The following is a 25,857-nucleotide window of genomic DNA, read 5'->3' on the forward strand; positions in this document are numbered from 1 at the left end:
GGGCTCAGCAACATGGACTTCCACTTACCAAGGCTGATCTGGCTATGGTCACTACTGAGTGCCCAATTTGCCAGCAGCAGAGACCAACACTGAGAGCACAATATGGCACCATTCCTTGGGGTGATCAGCCCCCCACTTGGTGGTAGGTTGACTATATTGGACCTCTTCTATCATGGAAAGGGAAGAGGTTTGTCCTCACTGGAATAGACACTTACCCCAGATGTTGGTTTGCCTATTCTGTACACAATGCTTCTGCCAAGACTATCATCCACGGACTTACATAATGCCTTATCCACTGTTATGGTATTCCACATAGCGTTGCCTCTGACCAAGGCACTCGCTTTACAGCTAAAGAAGTGTGGCAGTGGGTTCATGCTCACTGAATTCACGGGTCTTACCATGTTCCCCATCATCCTGAAGCATCTGGATTTACAGAATGGTGGAATAGCCATTTGAAGTCACAATTGCAATGCCAACTAGGTGACAATACTTTGCAGGGCTGGGGCAAAGTTCTCCAGAAGGTCATGTATGCTCTGAATCAGCATCCAATACATGGTACTGTTTCCCCCATAGCCAGGATTCGTGGGTCCAGGAATCAAAGAGTGGAAGGGAAAGTGGCACCACTCACCATCACTCCTAGTGAACCACTAGCAAAATTTTTGCTTCCTGTGCCCACAACATTACGTTCTACTGGCCTAGAGGTCTTAGTTCCAGAGGGAGGAACACTGCCACCAGGAGACACAACAATGATTCCATTAAACTGGAAGTTAAGATTGCCACCTGGACACTTTGGGTTCCTCCTACCTTTAAGTCAACAGGCTAAGAGGGGAGTTATGGTGTTGGCTGGGGTGACTGACCTGGACTATGAAGATGAAATCAGTCTACTACTCCACAACAGAAGTAAAGAAGAGTACATGTGGAATACAGGAGATCCATTAGGGTGTCTCTTAGTATTACCATATCCTGTGATTAATGTCAATGGGAAACTACAACAGCACAATCCAGACAGGACTACAAATGACCCAGACCCCTCAGAAGTGAAGGTTTGGGTCACTCCACCAGGAAAAATCCAAGACCCTCTGAGGTGCTTGCTGAAGGCAAAGGGAATACAGAATGGGTAGCAGAAGGAGGTAGTAATCAATACCAGCTATAACCACGTGACCAGCTGCAGAAACAAGGACTGTAACTGTCATGAGTATTTCCTCCTTCTTTTGTTAAGAACGTGTCTGTGCATGCATACACTTGAACTAAGAAAATATCTTCATTTTATTTCCTTTTCCTTTTTCATGTGACATAAGGTTTATTGACTTCATATCAGCATTGAAGTATTAACTTTATGTAATAGTATTTGGGTTGGGGATTGGTACATTTCTGGTCGTACAAAGGATAGTTGTATTATGTTAGGTGTAACTATGACCTCATTATTGTCTTTATTTGAAGATTATGTATGATCTCAGGAGATGTGTATGGGTTCAATTTGACAAGGGGTGGACTTGTGATGGTTAATACTGAGTGTCAACCTGATTGGATTGAGGGATACAGAAGTATTAATCCTAGGTGTGTCTGTGTGGGTGTTGCCAAAGGAGAATAACATTTGAGTCAGTGGGCTGGGGAAGGCAGATCCACCCTTAATCTGGTGGACACAATCTAACCAGCTTCTAGCAAATATAAAGCAGGCAGTAAAATGTGAAAAGGCAAAACAGGCCTAGCCTCCTAGCCTACATCTTTCTCCTGCTGAATTCTTCCTGCCTGTGAACATCAGACTCCAAGTTCTTCAGCTTTGGGACTTGGACTGGCTTCCTTGCTCCTCAGCTTGCAGATGGCCTATTGTGGGACCTTGTGATCATGTAAGTTAATACTTAATAAACTCCATAGATATATATATATGTTAATAATAAACTCCCTATATATATGTATCCCTATATAAATATATTCCGATATATATATCCCCATATATATCCCGATATATACCCTTAGAGGGTTCTGTGCCTCTAAGAGAACCCTGCCTAATACAGTCTTCTACCTTGGATGCCTCTCTTCCAAATCCACAGTGCTTGCTGGAATGAAGGCACCACAGAGGCAGCCTCCTTTGTTGAGTCCCTGCTCATTGCTGGAGACAGCAAGCTCTGTCCAGACCCCTCCATAAAGGGGGGTTTAATCTTCTTTGCCCCATATATTCCATGCTTGTTTCCCCTATCTTCCTCCCACATTATTTCAATAGTAAAATGGTCAGTGCTCCACACACAAACTGATCTGACAACATTTAGTTGAAATGATTAAATTTAGCAAAATATTGGAGTAGGATTATTTAGTTCTGTGATACTATGTGGTTGGATCAAAATAATTTTCATTTCGTTGCTTAGTTCTGTTTTTCTACAGTATCAGGTTACTTAACTCTATCTTTTCAAATATCAGATTTGGGAATGTTAGGATAATAAAAGCAAGTTTCATTATTTCAAGATGGATATTTGGCATTGTGTAGTCATAGCTTATATCTGAGATAATATTTTAAGGATTAATATTGGAGCAGAACTAGAAGAATGATATAGTTATTCAGCATACATGTGACATTTGTGTCAAACAAGGATAGATTGAAATAAACCAGTTTAATTTCTAAAAGCCCATTGCATTTAGCAGAAAATTTTGCATACTGTGTGCAAAACTGTGTCATTGTCCCATAAGCCAAACTCTTCAAATTACTACTGGAGATTTCAATTCAACCCAAGCAAATGCATAGTATGTATGTGCTTATATGAGTGTAAAAATCTGAAGCCTCTGAGACAAAAGTCTTAAGACAATGTAGCAGGTGTCAATTTTTTACCAAGATAATGGTGAGAACCCTAAATCAGAATGTTACATACTTAAAACAAATTTGTTTCAGTGACATAAACTCAAGTGTCAAGTATCAAATGCTGATTCAAAGAGAGACCACATATGTCAGGTTTGTGCAAGACTGTTTCTGTTGATTTTCTTCCTTTAAGTATGCTCTTGTATCCCAAAGTATTTTCTGAAGGCTGAAATTCAGCCATCTGTGGTACAGGAACACAGGACTGGGAAGAACTTGACCCAGTTCCTTCAGGGATTAGTTCTTGAACTCCTGAAAACTGTATTTAAAGTGGCTTACAAATGGATGAGAATTCTTGCTTGACATTTAAAAAGCTATGATGGGAATTAGTTTTGGCTTTGAAACCAGGACTTACGAGTATTAACACTAGGTCCTTCCTCTTAATCACAAGGCAAAAACTGCACGTAAATTTGGTACAACAATGCTCGACCACTTGGAATAAAACTCAAGATGTTGGAAAACATTGATTAGCCTTGAATACCATGTTAAAGGTAGAGTCTTGCTAAGTATACCTGCTGATATAGAGCCCTGTAATAGTACCAAACTGTTAAAAGGTAGAGATGACCACTGGGCCCTCTTCCGTATGGCGAGCTCTGTTACTCTTGGGGTATGGCATATTATAGTGACTACTGGGTTTCCTTATCAGGAAACTTTGGTTGAAATTTGGCTTTACCTATATTCGAATCTCAAGCAAGTTACCTTGAGGATGCCAACAATTCTGAGGCTTAATGAACTAAGACAGTGATTCTCAAACTTTTCTGTCTTAGGGTTCCTTTATACTCACAAAGTTAGTGAGGACCCCAAAGAACCTTTGTTTATGTGCGTTATATCTGTTGACGTTTTCCATGTTAGAAATTAAAACTGAACATTTAAAAATATTTATTCATTTAAAAATAACAGGCCGGTGCAGTGGCTCACACCTGTAATCCCAGCACTTTGGGAGGCCGAGGCGGGCAGATCACGAGGTCAGGAGATCAAGACCATCCTGGCTAACATGGTGAAACCCCATCTCTACTAAAAAAAAAAAAAAAAAAAAAAAATACAAAAAATTAGCTGGGTGTGGTAGCAGGCGCCTGTAGTCCCAGCTACTCAGGAGGCTGAGGCAGGAGAATGGCATGAACCCGGGAGGTGGAGCTTTCAGTGAGCAGAGATCGTGCACCACTGCACTCCAGCGTGGGTGACAGAGTGAGACTCCATCTCAAAACAAAACAAAACAAAATAAAAAAAAAACAATAAGCCCATCACAGACTAACATAAAATATATTTTTATGGAAAAATAACTATATTTTGCAAAAATATTAGAAAGGAGCATTGTTTCACATTTCTGCAAATTTCTTTAGTGTTTAACAGAAGGCAGCTAGAGGCAAGACTGCATTCAATCTGTAGTGACATCGTACTTCATATAGCCTCAGGTAAACACCGTGTACTTGAGCGAATGAAAGTGAAAAAGGCACTCAACATTTTAGTATCACTATGAAAATTGTTTTCATCTCATGGACTGCTTGAAAAAGGGACCACCAGGGGTCTCCACTCCACACTTTGAGAACTACTTTCCTTAGAAATAATACCGAATAATAACAATAATAATAAGCATAGCTAGTATTACTTAAATGCTTGCCCTGTGCTTCTCCCTATTTTAAATGTTTTTTATTATTATCTCACTTAATCCTTCTAGCAACTGAACGAGGTAGATATTATATAGCATTGTCTTTATTTTCCAGATGAGAAAACTGAGGCAGAAAGAAGTTCAGATTTCCCAAGGTCACATAGATCATAAATGATAGAGCGAGGAGAGGAGCCCAGGTACAGTGTTGTCATAAAGATCACCAGTAGTAGACAACAGTGTGGTGGCAGCAGAGGTGACATTGGTGATCATACAGTGGCACTGTATGCTATCTAACATTTAGGAAACACAGGTTATGTAAAATGCCAGGTGCCTTCGGTACATTGTCTCATATTCTCCTCACAACAGATCTATGATGTACTTTTATTATCATCATCATTTGACAGAAAAGGAAACTGAGTCTTTCCTAAGATCATATTTAGTATGTAGGAAAATTATATAAACTCTCTAACTATAAAGTTTTGTTACTACTGTAATTAAACATAAAATTATGCTAAGGGCCGGGTGCAGTAATCCCAGCACTTTGGGAGGCCAAGGGCGGGGAAGATCACTAGAGGTCAGGAGTTCAAGACCAGCCTGGCCAACATGGTGAAACCCCGTCTCTACTAAAAGTACAAAAATTAGTCGGGTCTGGTGGCAGGTGCCTGTAATCCCAGCTACTCGGGAGGCTGAGGCACGAGAATCACTTGAATCTGGGAGGTGGAGGTTGCAGTGAGCCAAGATTAGGCCACTGCGCTCCAGCCTGAGCAACAGAGCAAGACTCAGTCTCAACCAAACAAGCAAACAAAATTGTGCTAAGATTAGATGCTGTGATCTGATACCTCATTTAACTGGCATCATGGCATCATAAGATCCAGTTATCTCTGCAGATGTGAATTTTCCAGAGTAGTTCATTTTTACTACTTTGTGGCCCAACTGTTTTAAGGTATAACCATAATGATGGAAGAAATCATTATGAGCATCAGTTTGGATTCTATGCTTTCCTGTGGAGATGCATTGGAGGCTGTTGAGATGGGAAAGCATCAATTTCCTGGTCAAATAATTCGAGGATACTCTTCATGCTGTGCCAGTGTTTTCTTTTTAGGGTTTGTGTATCTTTCCTGTTTTTGCTATCTCCTCCTTATAAATTCAGTAGTATTTTTATTTTTTTCAGATTTAGCCCTTGTGCCTGATTTTAGCCAACTCTCTTTTTGCACGCTTGTAAATTATTGCTTCTATTTTGTCCTCTTGGGGAATTAGGCAAACACATTTGCCTGTACATATTGTGTGTAAAATAAAGGCAAAACCTATCTGAGTCTATGGACTCTGAATATTTGTTTAGATTGCTCCAAATTCTTCCTCTGCTCACTTCCACTTGATTGGCCTTACTCACACAAATGCAGTTGCTACATAAGCACTTTCGTGTGTGAGATTTTACCAAGTGATCAGAACTTCTGAAAGTTGGTGAGTTTTAATGCCATTTACTAGGACAGCAATTTGCATATGGGCTTTCTTTTCCTGTATTTTTACATTTCAGAGCTCTGCTATTAACTACACTTTAAAAAGAATCCTTCAGAGGAAACCAAATATGGCTTGTTCCAATTCCAATAAGGTTGCTTTGAATATTTTGAACTTGTAGTCACGGTTGAGATGACTTAATTTAAAACACATTTGGAAGCGCAACTGAGCCTAACCTATGTAGGTAGCTTCATTATTTTCTTGGATGAGTTCACTTTCTGTTGTTTTGTTTTTGTCTAAACTCATGGCCCAGCATTATTTATGTTCTTCTCTATCTGCGATGTATCTCTAGTAAAAATAAAATAAAAGGAAAGCCACTATTGTCAGAGCAGAACGAAGTGGTAAAAACAAGAACAAAACAAAAAGGAAGAACAGGAGGAGGCAAAGTCTGAGAAGAAAAGAAACATAAATCATTGTTGTACTAGATTCAAATTAATTCGACAAACAATGATATGCACTAAGGACTGGTCCAAGGTATACACTTGCAAAGTCTTCTAATCACATCCTTAATAAAGCTTAAAGTCTAGGATCTGGCGCCTATCTACCCAGCTAGGCTGCCACTCCTCCTGACCTTCCTTATATGTTCCATAGAAAACGCTACAGAAAACAGTATGATGCTTCCTCAAAAAATTACAAATAGAATTACCATATGATAAAACAATTCTGCTGCTGGGCATATACCCAAAAGAATTGAAAGCAGGGGCTCAAACAGACACGCGTACACCCACGTTCATAGCAGCGTTATTCACAACAGCCAACAGGTAGAATCAACCTATGGGTCCATCAATGGATGAATAAACAAAACGCGGCATACATATGGAATGGAATATTATTCAGCCTTTAAAAAGAAGGAAATTAAGTTGGGCATGGTGGCTTTTACCTATGATCCCAGCACTTTGGGAGGCTGAGGCTGGTGGACCACTTGAGGTTAGGAGTTCGAGACCAGCCTGGCCAACATGGTGAAACCCCATCTCTACTGAAAATACAAAAATTAGCAGGGTGCGGTGGCAGGCCACTGTAATCCCAGCTACCTGGGAGGCTGAGGCAGGAGAATCGCTTGACTTTGGGAGGCTAAGGTTGCAGTTTGCTGAGTTTGCGCCACTGCACTTCAGCCTGGACAGCAGAGGAAGACTCCGTCTCAGAAAAAAAAAAAAAAAAGGAAATTCTGATACACATTACAATATGGATGAAGGTCAAAGACATATTAAGTGGCATGAGCCAGTCACAAAAGAACAAACACTGTATGATTCCACTTATATGAGGTACTTAGAGTAGTCAAATTCCCAGAGACCAAAAGCAGAAAGACGTTTGCCAGAGACTGGAAGGAGAGAGTAATTGGGAATGTTTAATCGGTACAGAGTTTCAGTTTTGCAAGATGAAATAGTTTTGGAGAAGGATGGTTTCACAACACTGTGAATGTACTTAGTGCTACACTTAAAGATGGTTAAAATGGTAAATTTTAGGTTATATATATTTTGCCACAATTTTAGAAAATTTTTAAAAAAACTAAACAAACCTACACATTTGTGCTGTTGTCATTCTGTTGCTTACTTAATATCTTATAGGCTGGATGCCTGAACACACTGACTTTGGTAAACTATCTTACTTCAGTTTAATTATGCTAAGTAAGGCAGAAGGAGAGCAGTTGACTTGCCACCAACAGGCTGGAAGGTCGCTGACAAAGGTCCACACAGAACCCTAGTGACTGGCTCCTGGCTTTGTGCAAAAGCCCCCGAGGCTTTGCCACTTCCCCGTGAATTCGTCACTGTAAGCCTGAGAAAGCCGATAGACACTGGGAAGGGGGCTGAGCTGGTTGCTTTGCCAATCATGGACCAGTCCCAGAGAGAAGACACCTGTGATGTGACTTGGCCATTGTGTCTCCTCCATAGTGCTGAGCTCCTGCACTTCCATGCTTATTAAAAGTTACAATTCTGGAGATGAAACAGGGATATACTCATCTGGTTGTAATTCAGGACAGAGAAAAAAGCCTCACCTTCACCCTACCCAGCAAGCCTCCTCCCGCCTTCTTTCTCCACCCAAGAAACGCAACAAACCACTCTGTCAGGGAATTATTTCCTCCCCGTGACCATTCTCTAATGAAGGGCAGGTGTGCGTGCAGCCCATGGAGAATACGAGAGGATGGGGCGCCAGCAGGGGTGAAGAATTTCCTGAGAAATTCAAGCCCTTAAATCGCTTCTCTTCCATTAGCCAAAGAAAGTTTTTGGTTAGAGCTGGAGGTTGGCAAAGTTTTTCTGTAAAGGGCCAGCTATTAAATATTTTAGACTTCGTAGTCCCCCTGACAAGTATTCAATTTTGCTCTTGAAAAATGGCATAAATAATATGTAAAAAAAGAATGTTTGTGTTTCAATAAAACTTTATTTATGGACACTAAAATTTGAATTTCACTATAATTTTCATGTGCCTCAAAATATTATTTTTTAATTTTTCTAAATCATTAAGAAATGTGAAAACAATTCTTAGCTTGCAGGTCATACAATAAAGCAGGTGGTAGGCCAGATTTGGGGACTATGGACTGTTGTTTGTTCACCTCTGGTTTAAATATTTATAATCTACCTACTTTTAAAAAATTAATGTAGCTCACATGTTCCTGGGAGGAAAGGCAATATTTACGGATAACTTGTTTAACACAATTTAGCATAGCATGATGGTGAAGAGCATTGCTTCTGGGAGCAGATGGTTGGGTTTAAATTCCAGCCCTGCTACTCACAAGCTGTGTGACGTTAAGTAAATTACTTAAACTCTCTGAACCTGTGTCTCCTCAGCTGCAAACAAGCTGACTCCAACAAAATCTACCCAACAGAGTTGTATGGATTAAACGAAATAGTATGTGTTGAGTGCTTAGACCATTGCCTGGTGCCTTGTAAATGTTAGATGTTATTTGCTATATGACAGCATTATCACATTTAATCCTGCCAAATGAATATTATCACCATGTGATAAATACAAATAATACATTTCAAGTCATTTAGGCAGCTTGCTTGTTGGGAGTCAGAAAACACTACCCAGAGCCCTCTTGAGCTGAAGGAGATTGAGAGGGCCTAGGAAGCAAGCTCACTCCGACCTTCCACCACATTTCTGACCTTCCACCACATTTCTGTGCGAGAGCCAAATATAAAGGAATTCTCTGTCTTACCTTTCCTGCAAGTAGATCACAAGACCCTCATGTGAGCGATGACCTGCTCCATACCCGGAGGAAAGAAATGCTGCACAGAGAGGCCAAGAAGCGTCTGAACAAATAGGCCTCTCTGAGTAACACGCCCCCCACACACAATTTATTACCATTAGGCCCTGCCCCTTTCTGTTGTCCAATCACATTTCTTCACACTTCTTTCATCAGATTTACCATAAAAATACAAAGTTTTCCCTGGATCTTTGGGTTTTTTTTATTTCTGAAGCCTCCTGAGTCAGAAAAAACTTTTAAAATAAATTCGTTACACTTTTCTCTTGTTAATGTCTTTTATTATAGGAGTGTCCACCATGTTCCTCGCAGTAAGTGAAAACAAGTTGTTATTTTTTCTCCCCTCTGTGCTCAAGCTTCAAACAGAAGGATGGTTCTAACACAGCCTATCTGCTGGGGTCCAGGCTCTTTCCTTCCATTCAAACCAGGCTGCCTCACTGCTCCTGTTAAGACTATTTCGGTAGCTTTTCACGCTGTTAATCACGTATTTGCTGACAAATCTCCTTTCTCTTTTGGTTCCATGATTCTTATTCTGTTAGGTCTTCTCTTCTGTTCCCTTCAAGAGTTCCGCTTCCTCTATCTCCAAAACTTCCCATTGCTGAAGTCCAGAATGTCTACTTTTTTGTCCTCTGCAACATTCCTCTAGTGTCTCCTGCAGCTTTGATGATAAACAATCACCTTTTGCAAATGTGTCCCACAGCTCCACGTCTCCAAGTGCTGCACAATTAGATGCTTCTAGAGGGCAACGTGCTAGACGGACTGCGACATCGAGCTGACCTGGCTTCACATCTCAGCACTGCCTCTCATTTACTGGGGGATATTGGGAGAATTGTGTAACCTCTCTGAGTCTTGGTTTAGATATCAGTAAAATTGTGATAATAATAAGAACCCCCAACTAAGGTTGTTATAAAGTGAAACGATGGACATAATGCAAACAGGAGGTTTATTCATTCATTCCTTTATTTATTTTCTCAGCAAGCATCTATGGTGCCCCTCCTATGTCCCTCGAAGTGCATACTCAGTGGTAGATGATGTTGCAAAAGCCCTGAGTTTTTTCACCTCAACACATCTTCTAAATGTGCACTTCTCTATTTTTGCCTTTTGCTCATCTTCCAGTCTTCTAGGTTCTTGGTAATGCTACCTTCTCTCAGTCCTGTATTCCAACCATCAAGTCTTGCTCGACTTGCTCATGTTTTTCTTTCTTTTTCCCACGGTTACCATCCTAGGACCAAGCCCAGGTCAGCACAAACCTGGATCCTTCTTTCATGCCAATCCTCAAGTTTTGACTTCCTTTCAGTTGGAAATTGGCATCCAGGGAAGTATTTGAATAGGGAAGGAAAAGGATCAAAGTGGTGCTTTTGGAAGTTTAATTTGTGCTCCACATGAGTTGGAGTGGGAAGTGGCCAGCGGCAAGGAGACAGGTAAAAAGTTTTAACAATTTAAATATAAATTGATAAAGACTTAAAGTAAGGTGATGCTTTTAGGCATAGAACGGAGAAAGAGGAGGCAGCAAGAGGCATTTTGAAGGAACCTGTGTGGGAGTGAATTAGGTTTGGGGTCTGAAGATAACTCCTCCATTTAGAGTCTTGGTAGCTAGGAGACTAATGATACCTTTTTCACAACTTCGGTAACACTTTGTGCTCCTCACATGTGTCTTTTCACCTACCATCTGGTGTAGGTTATTTCTTTTTCGTGAATCATTGTCTTTCTCTACAAATTGGTTATGAACTCCATAAAGCAAGGTCTATGTGTGTCCTAGTCTATTTTCTATTGCCTGTAACAGAATACTTAAAACTGGGCAATTTATGAAGAAAAGAAATTTATTTCTTACAGCTATGGAGGCTAAGTCCAAGATCAGGGGACCACATCTAGTGAGGAGCTTCTTGCTGAGTGGGGGACCCTGCAGAGTCCTGAGATGGTGCTGGACATTACATGGCAAGGGGGCTGAGTGCTAGCTCAGGTCTCTCCTCCTCTTTCATAAAGCCACCAGTCCCACTCCCATGATAACCCATTTATCCACGAATCCACTAACCCATTAATTCATGAATGGATTAATTCATTCATAAGGGTAGGATCCTCATGGCCCAATCACCTCTTAAAGCCCCCACCCCTCAACGGCCCTACATTGGAGTCTAAATTTCAACGTGAGTTTTGGAGGAGACAAATATTTAAACCATAAGAATGTCCCATCATGCTTTCCTTTTTATTTCAAAATCTGCTTACAATGAGTCTAGGCAGTGCTAATAAGTGTTGCTAATTGGTTCATTCTTGTTGTGAGTACTTTGATGATGTTGCAGGAATGGAAGTTGGAGTAGCAAATTTTTTCCCCAGAGAATTAGAGGTATGTCAGTATTATTAGCTTATTGCTAAACTAAGTCTATTCTGTAAAGAAACATAAACATTCAGATTATGCACAAAATTTATTTCCATTAGTGAAATATAACCCCCATGAAAGCTCCCACACAATCTCAGTAGGCTGGTGGTACAGTGCCTTGGAAAGAGAAATCAGGAGTGACATTCAAGAGCCAGCGACCCCAGAAAACTCTTTATCTTGATGGAAAGGGCTACTTGTTTTCTGTCTCCTCATCCTCGCATGTACATTCCATCTGCCTAATGCTTTCCTCTCTTAATTGAAAAACAAACAGACATGACACACACAAAAAAGCATTTCTTGCCCCACTTCTTAGAAAGCAAGGTCAACTTATGCCGCATTTAGGCTGTGTAGTAGGTGCAGTCATATGTTTTTGTGATTTCTTGAAGCACAGCTTTTAAACAGTGTGGCGTAGATGTGAAGTCCTGCAGACAGCAGCTGCAGGCAGAGTGGGCTGGTATGCAGCAGGGGAATGCATGAGAGGGCTTTCTGAGCAATCTTTGAGCAGATGGCGAGTCTAGGCATCCGGGTGCAAATCACTCCAGTCACATCTGAAAACCAAACAAGAATTCTTTAGAACTGTGACGTCTGGACAGTGTTATTCATTCTATGGTGATATCAGAGAAAGGGCTTCACATCTTTCTTTCTGAATAGACCCCCCTCCAAAAAAAAAAAAAAAAAAACCTAGAGCAATAGCAAGCATCAAGAAGTCCAAGGCTAAGCAAAATGAGTAACATTGGCTGGAGGCTGGGATCCTAGAAAAGGAAAGGCAAAAGACTACAAAAATGAAGAAGTGCTCATTAAGCTGAGGAATACGTCCAGGGATAGAGTTGGGAAAAATCACAGAACAGATAACAGAGTGGTTAGGGAAATGATTTTAGACTTGTTAGCATCTCTCCTGTTATCTTGGATTGGTCAATTCAATACACAGAAAATAAAGGACTTCCTAGAATGATGTAACAGAAAGATCAGTAACTCTCTTAACAGATGGGCTTAGGTTTAAACCTCACACTCTGTGAGTGATCTTGGCGAGTCACTTCACTTTATTGAGCCTGGGACTCTTCACCTATGAAAGAGGTAGGACGATATCTACTCCTAGGGTGTTATGAGGATTAAATGAGATAATGTATGAGAAGCTCAGTTCAGCCCAGCATGGCTTGGTAAACAGGGGACATTCAATAAGTATGTGCTCTTTTTCTCTCTTCCCTCTTCTCCTTTTCTCATAGGAGACAGGGTTCACATAGACCTATAAAGGCAGAATTCTTTCACAGGCTGCCCTTAGGCAGAGAGAACAGAGCTTGGTCGAGAACTGTGAAGGGTTTGAAACTTTATACTACTTGTAAGCTCACAAGATAACCTGACGGATTCATGGACGCTGGCAGAAGACACAATATTCCTGGGTCAGAGACAATGGACTTTACTCTCAGCACAGCAAGCAATATGAGTATTAGCATATTTGCTTTGACCCTCCAAGCCCCAATTCCCACAGAACAATGTGAAGAGAGCCAGGTGATACCTGCACACACTGTGGGGTGGCTTATGAGAGAGAAGCCCTGAGTATAGAAAACCCAAATCTTGCATAATGGACCCTAAGTGCACCTGCCCTGTGCTCCAGCCCAGCTCCGTTTTTCCATGTATGTTTCCACTATGGAAACACCCTTAAAAAGAGAGCCCAGCACAAGGACTGTCAGCACCTGCCAGATGTAAAAATGTAAGACACATGGAAAATTGTCTCCCAAAAGGCATAACAGAAATAATCCCTTTCCTTCCTGTCCTCTTACCAGATTCATTAGCCGTGGCAGGCTTTCTGCACAACATTACTTTTCCCTGTGAACATGCAGTCTCACACATCCCACACCCTCCATATTTCCCTCTTTATCTCTTCTCCCATTAACGTAAGCACTCAAGCACCCCATCAAGAACTTTCTATCCCCATTTTGACCTTTTTAGAGAAGTGCCAGAGCCCACAGTTGGGGAGGCTGCTGGCCTGACCAAAGGACATGGCTTTTCTCTGGGAATCTCGTTTAAAGTTTTATGAAAAACATAAGAAGAGGGGAATAAGGGAGGAGGTCAAGGGAGAGAATGAGACATCTCTCCTTAACTCTCTGCACTTGGGGAACATTTGATCTCAGCTTGGAGGTGAAAATGGAGCCAAACTGGTGTCACTGAAATGAAGCAGGAAGTGTTCTGAGTCTCAGATATCTCCCTTCAGGTGCACGGGCCCAGAGCCAGCTGGATGTTTGGAGAGAGCAAGAGGCCACCTACATGGAGCTATTTGAGTGACACCAAAACATCTTCCTGCACCTGATATTTCCATTATGGTCTCTTCTCCAGCAAAGGCATGATCTAAAAAGGACACTGGTCCAATATAAACATGCCATCTGGGAGAAACAATTTCCACTATTTATAAATGCTTCCAGAGGTGGCCCATTCATTTAATGCCCTTATTTTAGTACCAGCTACGTGCTAGACATTGTGTTAGCCACTGGGCTTCAAGGGGGATCAACCATACGTCTTGCACTCAGGCATTCGTAATAAGAATCAGGAATTATACTGGGAATTAGGCTGCAACTGACAAGTTTTATGACAAGTGAATTGAGTGAATGACATGCGAACATAGACAAGGGACATTTAATCTTATATTGAAAGATCAAGAGATGTCTTTCAGGGGAAGCTAAATGTAAACTGAGACCCTGTATGTTGAGTCTTTCTTAGCTGTATTTTAGAGGTGAAGAAATGGAAGTTTAAAAAGTCTAAATGTCTTACCCAATGTTATATGGCCTGGGAGTGACAAAGCCAAGACTCAAACATACTATATTTTAATATTGGTTTTATCATGGGTTTTCCCATAGGTATTAACACATTGGTTTATCTAGGCAGCTAGGGCCTTAGGAGACAAGACCTCTGAGAGAGGAGTCCTAGTGGTGATGGGAGGTGCAGGAGTGTGGCGAGGGTTGAGGTGAAGATGATTGTGTGGGGTGAGGGTCGAGACAGGGTGATGCAGCTTGGGAAAGTCTTCCCAGGGATGGGGTGCTGGTGTAATGAGGGATTTTCGAGGAGCAATCGATGAGACCTGAAGACAATGGAGAGTGTGAAGGTTCTTAGGGAGAAAAAAAGAGGAAGAAAGAGGGTGGGGAGAGGAGGAGGAAGAGGTAGGAAAGGAAAAGAAGATGAGGAGGAAGAGGAGGTAGAGGAAAAGGAGAAGGGGGAAAAGGAGAAGGGGAAAAAGGAAAGGAAAAGGATAATTATTTAAGAATGAGATCATATCTTTTGCAGGAACATGGATGGTGCTGGAGGCTATTATTCCTTAGCAAACTAACACAGCAAAAGAAAACCAAATACTGCATGTTCTCACTTATAACTGGGAGCTAAATTCATGATGAGAACTCATGAAAACAAAGAAGGGAACAACAGATATTGGGGCCTGCTTGAGTGGGGAGGGTGGGTGGAGGGAGAGGAGTAGAACTGTACCCAATAACGATTGAGTACAATGCTTATTACCTGGATTATGAGTCTGTACAAAAAAACTCCTGTGACATGAGTTCACCTATATAACAAACCTGCATATGTGCCCCAAATCTAATACAAAAGTTAAAAAAAAGGATAATTATTTAAGGAGAAGTTGTGATAGAAAATTTGATGTGAGCAGCAAAATCTAACTTTCTCTGTTTTATAAATGTATCCAGTGCTACATGAGTTAGTCATAGCCACTATTCCAGGAAGCAGGAGGCCAACACCTTCTCTGTCAAGAGGGAGAATTCAATCAGAGCTGCCACACAAAGCCCAGTGCTGATCAGGTTCTTCACAGGAGCCTGAATTAGTAGTTCTTCCAGTCCTTTCACACACTACTACCCCACCCCATCTTGTCAAGCTTTGCTCTTGTTCTAGAGGGAATTGAAGAAACAGGTGATAAGAATCAGCTTCCCCACTCTACTTTGACCCTACAGGCGCCTGCAGTTTCCTAGGACTGACTTTAGCATTTGGAATGAGCATAGTGTCCTGTAGAGTGCAGGGTCAGTGCATTTCTGAAATAACAACCAAAAAAAAGTAAAAAGTGTTTTGAGTTGGACCAGGGCTTATATCATATGCTATGGTTCAAAGCTTTCCTCCTAGTCTTAGGGCCAAGCCAAACTCATTTGGGTTTCGAATATCACCATTTAGCAGTCCATTGGCCTGGGCCTCCTTCTCTTGACTGAACTCTCATCCAACCTAGGCAACATTTGGATTTAATTTGGTAGAAAATGTGGGTGAGTTGCTTGCCAAATTCTTATGAATCTGTGTCAAACTCAGTGATTTAGGCTAAGATCTGGGGTGTGGCTGAGTCCCCGGAGGAATTCTGTGGTTGCATAATCCACAGAAAGTGAAGCAAAGGGTATTTTCAAAACTATTTCCAAGGAAGTGGACTCTGTAGAATCTCAGTTTATGGAGATTAAAATTTTGGAGACTTCACTACAGAATTTAAGTATTTTCACAGTATGTAATGGTCTTTTAGGGATGTTTAACCATCTGTTCATTTTTCTCCCCCATCACTCCATCATATAGGTTATTATCCATTTGAACCAAAGTAAGCCAGTACACAGGAATGATGCATTACTTAACTCAAGGTCAAGAGGTAAGAAAATGACTGGACTAGGCTATAGGCCTGGCTCCATGAATTCTGTTGTACAGAGGCTACCAAAACCTTGATCTCTGACCCCTTCAAAAACTGTAATTTTTTTTCTTTCATTACAAGACAGGTTACTACAGTGACAACATACAAGCCACAATAAATATAGGGTATTGAGACTGTTCCCTGGGAAATTGACTCTGAGGTGGAGATTTGCATTCAGGGAGTTATTAGGAGTGCTCTCAGGGATGATACTTACGAGAGAGTGAAGGAAGCAGGACTGGGCAAAGGGAGAAGCTGGACAGTGGGGCATGTACAAGAGAGGGCTACCCAGATCCCTTGGGACACTCTGGAGCTCTGATAGCCGTTCACACAGTTGTCTAACATTGTGGCAAAGGGTCTGGACAGACATTAGTTAAGAGCTACCTCTGGAGAGTAGACATGACCTTGGACTAGGAAGTTCTCTTTGGCAGCGAGCAATTTTCATGGAAGGCTCAGCTGTGTGAGGTTAGCAGCCAATATTCCTGGCAGCTGGAGTGCCTTGGTCCTCAAGGAGGTGGTGCCCCCACAGCATCCACTACAGGAAGGGAAATAGAATTGTACATTGAAAACCCAGAGTACCGTGGCCAGTTTCATAGAGGTCATGTCCATAGTGATGTGAAATTGCTCATAGGAGCTAGAATGAGGCCTAGAGATATCGAAGGCTCCAGAGACTAAAGAGAAAAAGACCCAGAAAATGCTAAGGGTGTGTAGGAGTAAACAACTATGGCTTTTGCATTTTTATACAGGGGGTAAAATCAGGTTTGATAGAGTAAAAGATAATGGGGGAAGAGAAGATGTCAAAGAAGAAATCAAGGACAGACAAAAAAGTCTGCAAGGGAAAAGGAATGTGATTTAGCTAAGATGAGTGTGGAAACTTCCAGAACAAATTGAAGACACATAATCCTTGAGTTATATTTTGTAAACATCCTGGAATCCCTACTTTCTTCCCAGAAGCTACTCTAAGGCTTCCCAGAAGCTTGGCCTTGGTGCTAACGTCATACCTCAAAGCTGGCCTAGCTAGCAGCTGATCACTGGAGTAGGAGTTAGGACCCCTGAGTTTTTAGGGATCCACTTGAGCAATAGGGTGGCCTTAGACTAATACATTTGTTTTTGTTACCTATTCTTTTCCTCTCCTTCCAGCACTAAAATTACTGAAAAATGTGCCCATTGTTTTATACCAAATTGCTCGGTGAGTATTTAAATTTTCTAAAACATGTGAAAACATAAGGGGTTTTAAAAATGGCTTCTTTCTCTCTTCTCTTCTCTTCTCTCTCTTATTTCTGTCCCTAACTCTGATTTTTTTATGACAAGATTATGATGCCATTTTGCTTTTTTGTTATTACTATTTTCATTTTTGCTTACATTTTTTCTCCTTGAGCACATTCTCTTTTCAGATCAACTTAAGGTTCTCTGAACACATCTGGTGCGCTCTTAAGTTTACCTGCTAGAAGTATTCCCAACACTTGGAATTCCATCCCATCTACATCAGAGCTCTCAACAAAATGGCATCTAGTTGTTTAGGCCCATCTCAATAGCAGCGTGCACTTGGTTCCTTACTCACGTCATACATAGCACATTGAAATTGAAATTGCCCACTGACTTCCATTCAGTCATTCATTAGCCTTTCTGAAATCTCTTGTTTTTTGTTCCCATCCTGATGTGATTTGACCCTGCCCTGCCATTTCTTATATCTACTTGTCTCATTCGGCCTTACTGTATAGTCACATGGTTTCTCACTCTATTCTATTCATCTGGTTTCTATTTTAAACTGAAAACTCCCAAGGGCAGAGATTATATCTAAATATTATTAGATTTTTTTCCTGTAACACAATATCATGATTATATATATATATATACACACACATATATATTATACATATATACATATGAGCAACCTAGTAGTCAGAGCTCATAAATATTTAATTGAATTTACTATCTAAGAACAATGAGGGGAAACCAGGAAAACATCAAATAATGAAAAGCTTGATACCCCTTAACTTCTGACTCTTAACTTAGTTATCCAAACTGAGTGAGATAGTCCTGAGCTCAAAGTTAGCTGTTCACAGTGACTAGCTTTGTGAACTTAAATTAATAATGAGCCTGTATGAGCCTTAGTTTTCTCATCTGTAAAATAGGAACGATAATTGTAACTACCATGGTAGATGGGACAGTAGTACATAGCCTGTCATTTTATAAATCTACACATGTTCAATTGAAGAAGGTTGAAGGATGGCGCTGGAACACATTAGCTGAGAACTGAGTCCCCTTGGCCCCATCAACACATCCTGACTCCTTCACATAGTGCCAGTGCCACTGGGCTGTGAAAAGTAAAGAACGTTGAGGTCATTTGTTTTTGATACCAAAGTTCTCTTTGATACCAGTTTTAACTCTTCTTAAGAGGATAACTATATTTTTTTTAATGTGGACCAAAAACTTGTCCACACAAATTTATAAAACTGAATTATATTCTGGTCAGCCCTTAATTATTCATAGGAGCATTTTCCACTTCTAGATTATCAGTGGAATTCTTTTCCCTTAGATTTCGGGCTGCCTTCTCCCTGCCACCCAGCATGTGGCTAGGCCACATCCCCCAGTGTGGCCTTAGGGAATGCAAACTCATTTTAACTTTTTCCTGAGCAGAACATCACTGGGAAGGAAAATTGGAACCCCCCAAAAGTCATACAAAGCATTCCAAAGTAAAATATAAGAAACATTTTGATTGTTTTTCTGTTTTGGATTATCTGTGCCACTATTCATTTCCCCTTTTTGTGGATAATCAAGAACTGGATGTATTATGGTTAACAAGACTTGAAAATTGCTGAGAAAACTCTGCAGGGCATTAAAGCCTTTTAAAAGTAAAATTCATAATCCTCAACATTTACATTCAATAGCCCATGCTACCTTGGAGGAGGGGAGTAGAGTAGGTAGATAGCTGCAATAGTTGCAACTGAAGATTTCTTTTTTTTTTTTCCCCAGGAAATTTTAGCTTCAGCTGTTTCAAATCATATCTGGCCAATAATGATTAAAATCAGATAAGGCCCCCAAGACAGAGAGAAAAGGAAAAAGAAACTCTATCTTGCACTGCAAAGATTTTTTTTTTACATCAACTTAAATTTTTAAGAAAAGAAAGATTGTTTTCTTTTTTAGCCAAGGAATTTCTTCATTGCATTTAGCCAAATATAGATTCCACACCCTTTTCTAACTCCAGCCATCTGAATGTCCTGATAAGCACACGGCAAAAAACATGGCAAAAAATAAGCTAAGTGAAACATTCTCATTGCCTCATGATCTCTAGAGTCTATGTCATCAAGGCATTCATCCAAATATTGCAAGTGGGTTATCTTGAACTTCAGTTTTGAGGGACCCAGGGCCACCTCCTCAGTCATGGAGGGCCTCTGGGATCCAGTAGCAGCTTATAATGAAGGTAAGGATTTGAGCTGGAAGTCAGAGTACTTGAGCCCTTTCTTTGGTTTTGTACTCCTAGGTCAGCTCCGACCAGATCTTAAAAGAGTTGGAAGATCACACCCATTGCTTTTTTCTTCATAGGATTCAATTCCATGCAAACAATGCAATGTCATTTGTCTAGTTTTAAAATGTAGGAGGCACAAGTGACTAAGATACAGGATCCAAAGCTGAAGGCAGTGCAGTTCCTCCCCTCAAAGAGCTCACGGTCTAATACAAGAGACAAATTATTATCGCCATTGCACAGAGAGATTTGCCCACTCTCTCTAACATAATTGCGCTTTACTGGTTGCTAACAGTGCAGTGAGAACACAGAGTAGGTGTTCTGAATGGCATTTTAGGGCAGCCCAGAAAGGCTGCATGAAAAGTTGATATTTAAACTGGGCCATGAAGAATAAATAGAATTTTGACAGATATAGGAAAAAGAGTGAGACTTTCAAGCTGTCAGCTGATTTTTCCAAGAGAAATCTCTGGCCAAGGGACACTAAGAGGTAATACTGGACAAACTCAGTAAGGAACTGATAAAAAGATCTTCAGAAGGTGATAGGAAGAGGTTGGCGATCAACAAGTGAGAGGGCTTACAAATATCAGCCTTAACCACTACCCTATTGTGCTTCTACCCCAGGTACAGTCCCATCTCTCCTTCAATGAATTCCTTTCTCTAGAGGAAACTGACAGTTCTCAGGAGAAGTCCTGATTCCCCCAACCCCACCAACCTTTGCTTCCTCTGAGATTACTATCGTTATTTTACATAACACAAATGACAACAGTACAAGTTACTCTGCCTCACCTAACGAACAATGATAATAATAATAATAGCTATCATTATTTAGCATTTATTATATGTCAGGCATTTGTGCTTAGCATTTTACATATAAAATCTCAATCTTTGCAACAGCCTTTGAGTTATGTACTGTTATTAACACACAGTATTTCACAGCTGAGTAAATTTAGACTTGGAAACTTTAAGTAATGTGCCCATGGTCACTCAGCTAGTAGAGTTGAAACTCAGGTTTCTCTAGTAATCTCAAAGTCCAAGTTTTTAATCTCTACATCATCAGGTCTGTCTAGGAATTTCATTCTCCCATAACAATAATATCATAGTTTTATATAGTGCTCTACGAATGCATACAAAGTTTATTCCTTTTTATTTGTTCATTTAACTACAACAGCCTTGTGTTGTTATTTTAATGTTTCATTTTTAAAAATTAATTTATTTTTAAATGACAACATTTGTATTTGCTTGTTGCTCTCTCCTTGAGAATGGAGACGTTTAGTAAATATAAATTAAAGGGAAGAAAAGAAAAGGGAGAACATTTGTAAAAGGGGAGGAAGGAAGAAAGGAAGGGGAGAAGGAAGAAAGGAAGGGAGGAAGGGAAAGAAAGAAAAGGGAAGAAAGGAAAAAAGAAAGTATAGAGGAGAAAAAGTACTATCTTGCTTTACCCATCACAAGGTTGATGACTGATACCTTTATAACCAAAGACAGGTTAGCAACAGAAAAGCGTAACAAACATATTTAATTCATGTCTTATGTGACACAAGTCTTCAAAAATGAAGACCCAGAGACCCAGGAGACACTGTATTTTTATGCTTAGGTTTGATGATGAATGTAGAGGCACGATTGGACAAAAAGGGGGTATGACTTAAAGATAACCTGGAGGGCACTTAGTAAGGCCTGATTCTTCAGATTCTTCTTAGTCTCTCTATGGAACATTCCTTCTCTCTGGATGTAGGGCAGGACACCTGTCACGTGAGGGTCTTCCAGAGACGTCAGAAAGACCTTTCTGCTTCTGCGGTTTTCTCTGTTTCCTTCAGCTTAAATTACTGAGCATGCCAAGGTACCATATTTGGGGGGTAGATTTTCCTGCACTCCGTCAAAAAAAGAAGGAAAAAAAGGAAGGAAGGAAGAGAGGGAGGAAAGAAAGAGGAAAGAAAGGAAAGAAGGAAGGAAAGATGGGAAGAAGGAAGGAAGGAGGTGAAAGAGAGAGAAGAAGGACAATTTTCTGATAAATAAATTGAAGATCAGAGAGCTGAAGCAACTGGACTGGAGCTGTGACAAGTCAACTACAATACCAGGATCGGAATCCAGCTTATGGATTCCTGATGTGACCATCTTTTCATTGGGTTATTGACTTTGGTGGTAAAGGTCCAGTATATATATATATATATATATATATATATATATTTAAAGTTCAGTTTTTATCTTTGGTTATCAGAAACAGTATCATAGTGAGGCAAAAGAGTTAGCTTTAGGACAAAAATGAATTCTCTGCAGGAAAAAGGGTGTCTGACCTTATAAATTAAAGTCACATGACTTAGGGCCTATTATTACACAGCAACAGTCACATACCAAGCATTACACAAACAGATGGAGGGGGTGAAAGACGACTTAATGAGAAATGCATGAGAGGAATGTGAGACATGCATGAAGAAGGAGCATTAAATACCTAGGATAACAGCTATGGCTAAGCTACTGTGAGTTGGGATAAAATAGTTTAGGCTAATAAAGGAGTCAAGAATGAAGAATTCATTCTGCATGCCAAGGGGAAGAAACTTCATGATTGAACCTTTAGTCTGGGACCTTCTCAAAGACTATTCCTCGTCCTGCCTCAATACTTATCCCCTCGAATTCTTTGACTGCGAAGTTCTTTTATAAACAAGTTTATAATGATCAAAAGGATATTATGACATCAATTTTGAGAAAAAAAAATCACCCATGCATGATGGGAAGGTGAAGTAGAAAGTTGCATTAATAGTAAGTTGGAAAAATAGTAAGGACAGGTGGGCAGAAAAGAATCATTCTATGGGGAAAAATTAAGCAATTGACTGAGCAGATGCATATGTGCCCGGATCATCCACTCTCACCAAGCCTCAATCCAATAGCAGTTCTAATCCTGTCACCTCCACACAGTGTCCACAGCCTAACAAAATTTTTCTTGGATGTGAAACCACTATATTCTTTGCCGAGGTCTTCACCCTGAAAATTGATTTAACTCTGAAATATTAGTAAGGTAAATGTTATCAATGGAAAAAATCCCTGAGATTGTTCTATTCTCTATACATTCTTTCTTTCTTCTTTTTTTTTTTTTTTTTTTTTTGAGATGGTGTCCCGCTTTGTCACCCAGGCTGGAGTGCAGTGGCATGACCTCAGCTCACTGCAACCTCTGCCTCCCGGGTTCAAGCAATTCTCCTGCCTCAGCCTCCCAAGAAGCTGGGACTACAGGTGTACACCACCACGCCCAGCTAAGTTTTTGTATTTTTAGTAGATACAAAAATATTTACTATATTTTCACCATGTTGGCCAAGAAGGTCTCGATCTCATGACCTTGTGATCTGCCTGCCTCAGCCTCCCATAGTGCTGGGATTACCACTCCCGGCCACTATTGTCTATACATTCTTCTTATTTAGGTCCACTTCACTATTGTCTGTTTCAGATTATACAATTGCTGAGTAGAACAATAATGTTATATACTCTCTATGAACTATTCCCAGCTAGGAAGCATCAATCTTTAGACAGTTCATAGTGAGGATGAAGAGGAAGATGACAATGACAATAACCAGGAGGGAGAGTGGACATGGGATTCCATAAGGGATGGGAAGAATGGCTGGAATTTTGCTACCTTGTGTATTAATAATTTAAGGCAGCATGGTATAGAGAAAAAAGCCTGGCCTTTTGAGTACGAGATAGATACTGTTTCTCATCTTATTTCTCTTCATCGTGTGGCCACAACATAGGGTTTATTCCATGGATCATGGATTTACAAGGTCAAAATTCACTTCTAACAGATAGGAACTATATCCATGCCTCAATAATTAAACTATGGATAGATTTATAAACTTCACCTTGGAAAGCCTCAGAAGTATTCTCCATGCAAGCTAAAAAAAAAAAAAAAAAAAAAAAAGGAAAAAAAGCAAATGGCAGCCAACTTGATGGAAAAATATAACAAAACAACAACCTGGAGACAATATTTAGGAGGTAACAATTCTGGCAAAGTATTTCTTTTTTCCCCAACTGACTTCAGAGGGGTGGGAAGTATTCAGTGGGGAGCATCACTTTAAGCCAGGTACAAAAACAGGCTCCAACTATGAAAAATGCGTTTTCCTAACAAAAGTACTCCGAGTAACCTCCCTGTACATGGCACATTTTCTGAAAATCAATCAAGCCCTCTCATTCAGCTGAAGTCCAATCGCATTGTCTGTCCCTTCCTCCAGAAGCCGATTTCTGCCAGGTAGAAAATTAAGTTTCCTTTACTCTTCTTTCAGACACAATGCTTCAGCATCGCAGAACTGTTGTTCTGTGTGGGAAACCGACTTCCTGTCTCAATAAACAAGCACACACAGGCTTTTCTGGACACATAATGGAGCCTTTTTTATTTTATACAAAAATCATTCCACACTTAACACATCAATGAAGCCACTTAAGCTCTACTGCATCTGAATTAAAGAGGAATTGTGTGATCAAAGGGTGTGAAAAGAACCACACAGGGCGTTCTTCAGATCCTCTACTTTTGTTACATTTGATACATAACAAACCCAATAAATATGCTTATCCTAGGAGCTAGTTTCATTATCTCATACCCTTAAGCCTGGTGAAAGTATGTCTATACTGCCCTTCCATTTTATACTGACAGTTTTGGTGAAAAAGTGAAAATTACTTGGCATGTGGGTGAGATTGGGGGAATGAAGTGGTTTTCCCTTTAGGTTTTGTTTGTTTCTGTTCACTAACTATAAATGCATATTTATATGTTTATGTATGTGTATAAATATATATCTACATGTATCTATGTACACACCCAAAAGAACTATACATAAAAATATGCAATATATATATTACAGATACAAAAGCATGTACATTTCTCAAGTTAATATTACACATAAAATGATAACATGGGAAATTTCTTTTTCTTACCAAATATTTGAATATAAAGCAAAAAAGACATGATGAAAATTCTCTAGTGCCTAGAATTGAATAGGTGAATAGGACATACTATAATCCTTTTATACCTTTTCATGCTATAGCTTTTGTGAAGGTTACTAGGTATTTAACATTAGCTGTATTTTTTTAGTATCATGCATTGTACGAGATTTGGAAAATTCCTAAAGAATTCAGGCATCCTCATAAGCCACATATCACAACTACAAATATATTAAAGTGCATTTTGTGAATAATAATTCAAATACCATAAAACCATGTCTTCCATACAGTTGAAAAAAGGCATGAAATGCAAAATATGCAGTCAATGAATTAAAGTTGATTGAACACATTATTTCAATTTATGCAATCCAATCAATACTGAATTGAGAGTTGTTCCTTTAGCTATCATCTGTATAGCTCTAGTGAATTGTTGAACAAGAACCCAAAATTGTTCAGATAGAAATCCTCTCAATGAAGAAGTTCAAATTGCAGTTAGTTCAAATACAATCTGTGGAATGCCAATTATGAGTTAGCCGGTGATCTAGGTACAGAGGAGTCAAAGATTAAAAAGGCGTGTCTCCTACTGTATTCATAGTCCAATAAGAAAGAGACAATTGTAGACAAAAGATCCCCACGCAAAGTGTGATGGTAACTTTCATGAGGTGCCCTATTGGAATGTAGTGGAAGAAACAACTAATTTAGTATAGAGAAGTCAGCAAAGACTTCCCTAAAGGAGTTTATATTTGAGCATGGTTTTAAAAATGGATGAGAAGGTTAGAAGTTTATCAGACAGAAAAATTGGAAGAAAAATATCAGGTATAATGCAAAGAAGCCAAGACATGCTTGAAAACGTGAAAAAGCATCAAGGGCTCTTAAATTGGTGCATAGTCTGTATGATTGGATTGTTGAGTTGATAAAGTGAAGAGAAGCTGCAGATGAGGCTGGGATGACAGGCAATGTCATTAAGGCACCCAAACTGTATTCTTAGAAGTAACCAGGAACCAAGTAAGATCTTAACAGATCCGAGTGACTTGAATTAGATTTTGTATTTTGTGTCTAGATACAGTGAGGTGTCCATACTAACCAACTCTTTGAATACTTATTCAGATCTGGTTGTATTGGTCTAAATAATGTAGCCGGTTGCATTTTTCTTTCTCAGTGCTCAGTTGTTTGGCATTGCATATGCCGGCCATGCAGATGATGGGCTGAAGGTTTGGTTTACATGCAGATGTTTTCAATGTTGTGTAGACAATCACAAACATTGAAAGAAAAAATATTCCAAGGGGATGAAAGTCC

At 40.0% G+C, this 25,857-nt stretch overlaps 2 long non-coding RNA genes across 8 annotated transcripts in view; one reads left to right on the top strand and one right to left on the bottom strand.

Annotated features, from left to right (window-relative positions):
- The first annotated feature begins 1,710 nt into the window (after nt 1-1,710).
- Nucleotides 1,711-24,008, top strand: LOC144334480 (uncharacterized). The gene is made up of 4 exons (XR_013404356.1): nt 1,711-1,847; nt 16,079-16,148; nt 17,325-17,373; nt 23,910-24,008. It is a non-coding gene; the product is annotated as an uncharacterized LOC144334480 (long non-coding RNA).
- LOC106993508 (uncharacterized) overlaps nt 11,570-25,857 on the bottom strand; it is a 336,731-nt gene continuing 322,443 nt past the window's right edge. For all 7 annotated transcript variants that reach the window (XR_013404352.1, XR_013404351.1, XR_013404355.1 and 4 more), the window contains one exon: nt 11,570-12,087. This is a non-coding gene — a long non-coding RNA (uncharacterized LOC106993508). The remainder of the gene's footprint in view (nt 12,088-25,857) is intronic.

The sequence above is a fragment of the Macaca mulatta genome, chromosome 14 (genome assembly GCF_049350105.2).
Source record: "Macaca mulatta isolate MMU2019108-1 chromosome 14, T2T-MMU8v2.0, whole genome shotgun sequence".
NCBI classification, from domain to species: Eukaryota; Metazoa; Chordata; class Mammalia; order Primates; family Cercopithecidae; genus Macaca; species Macaca mulatta.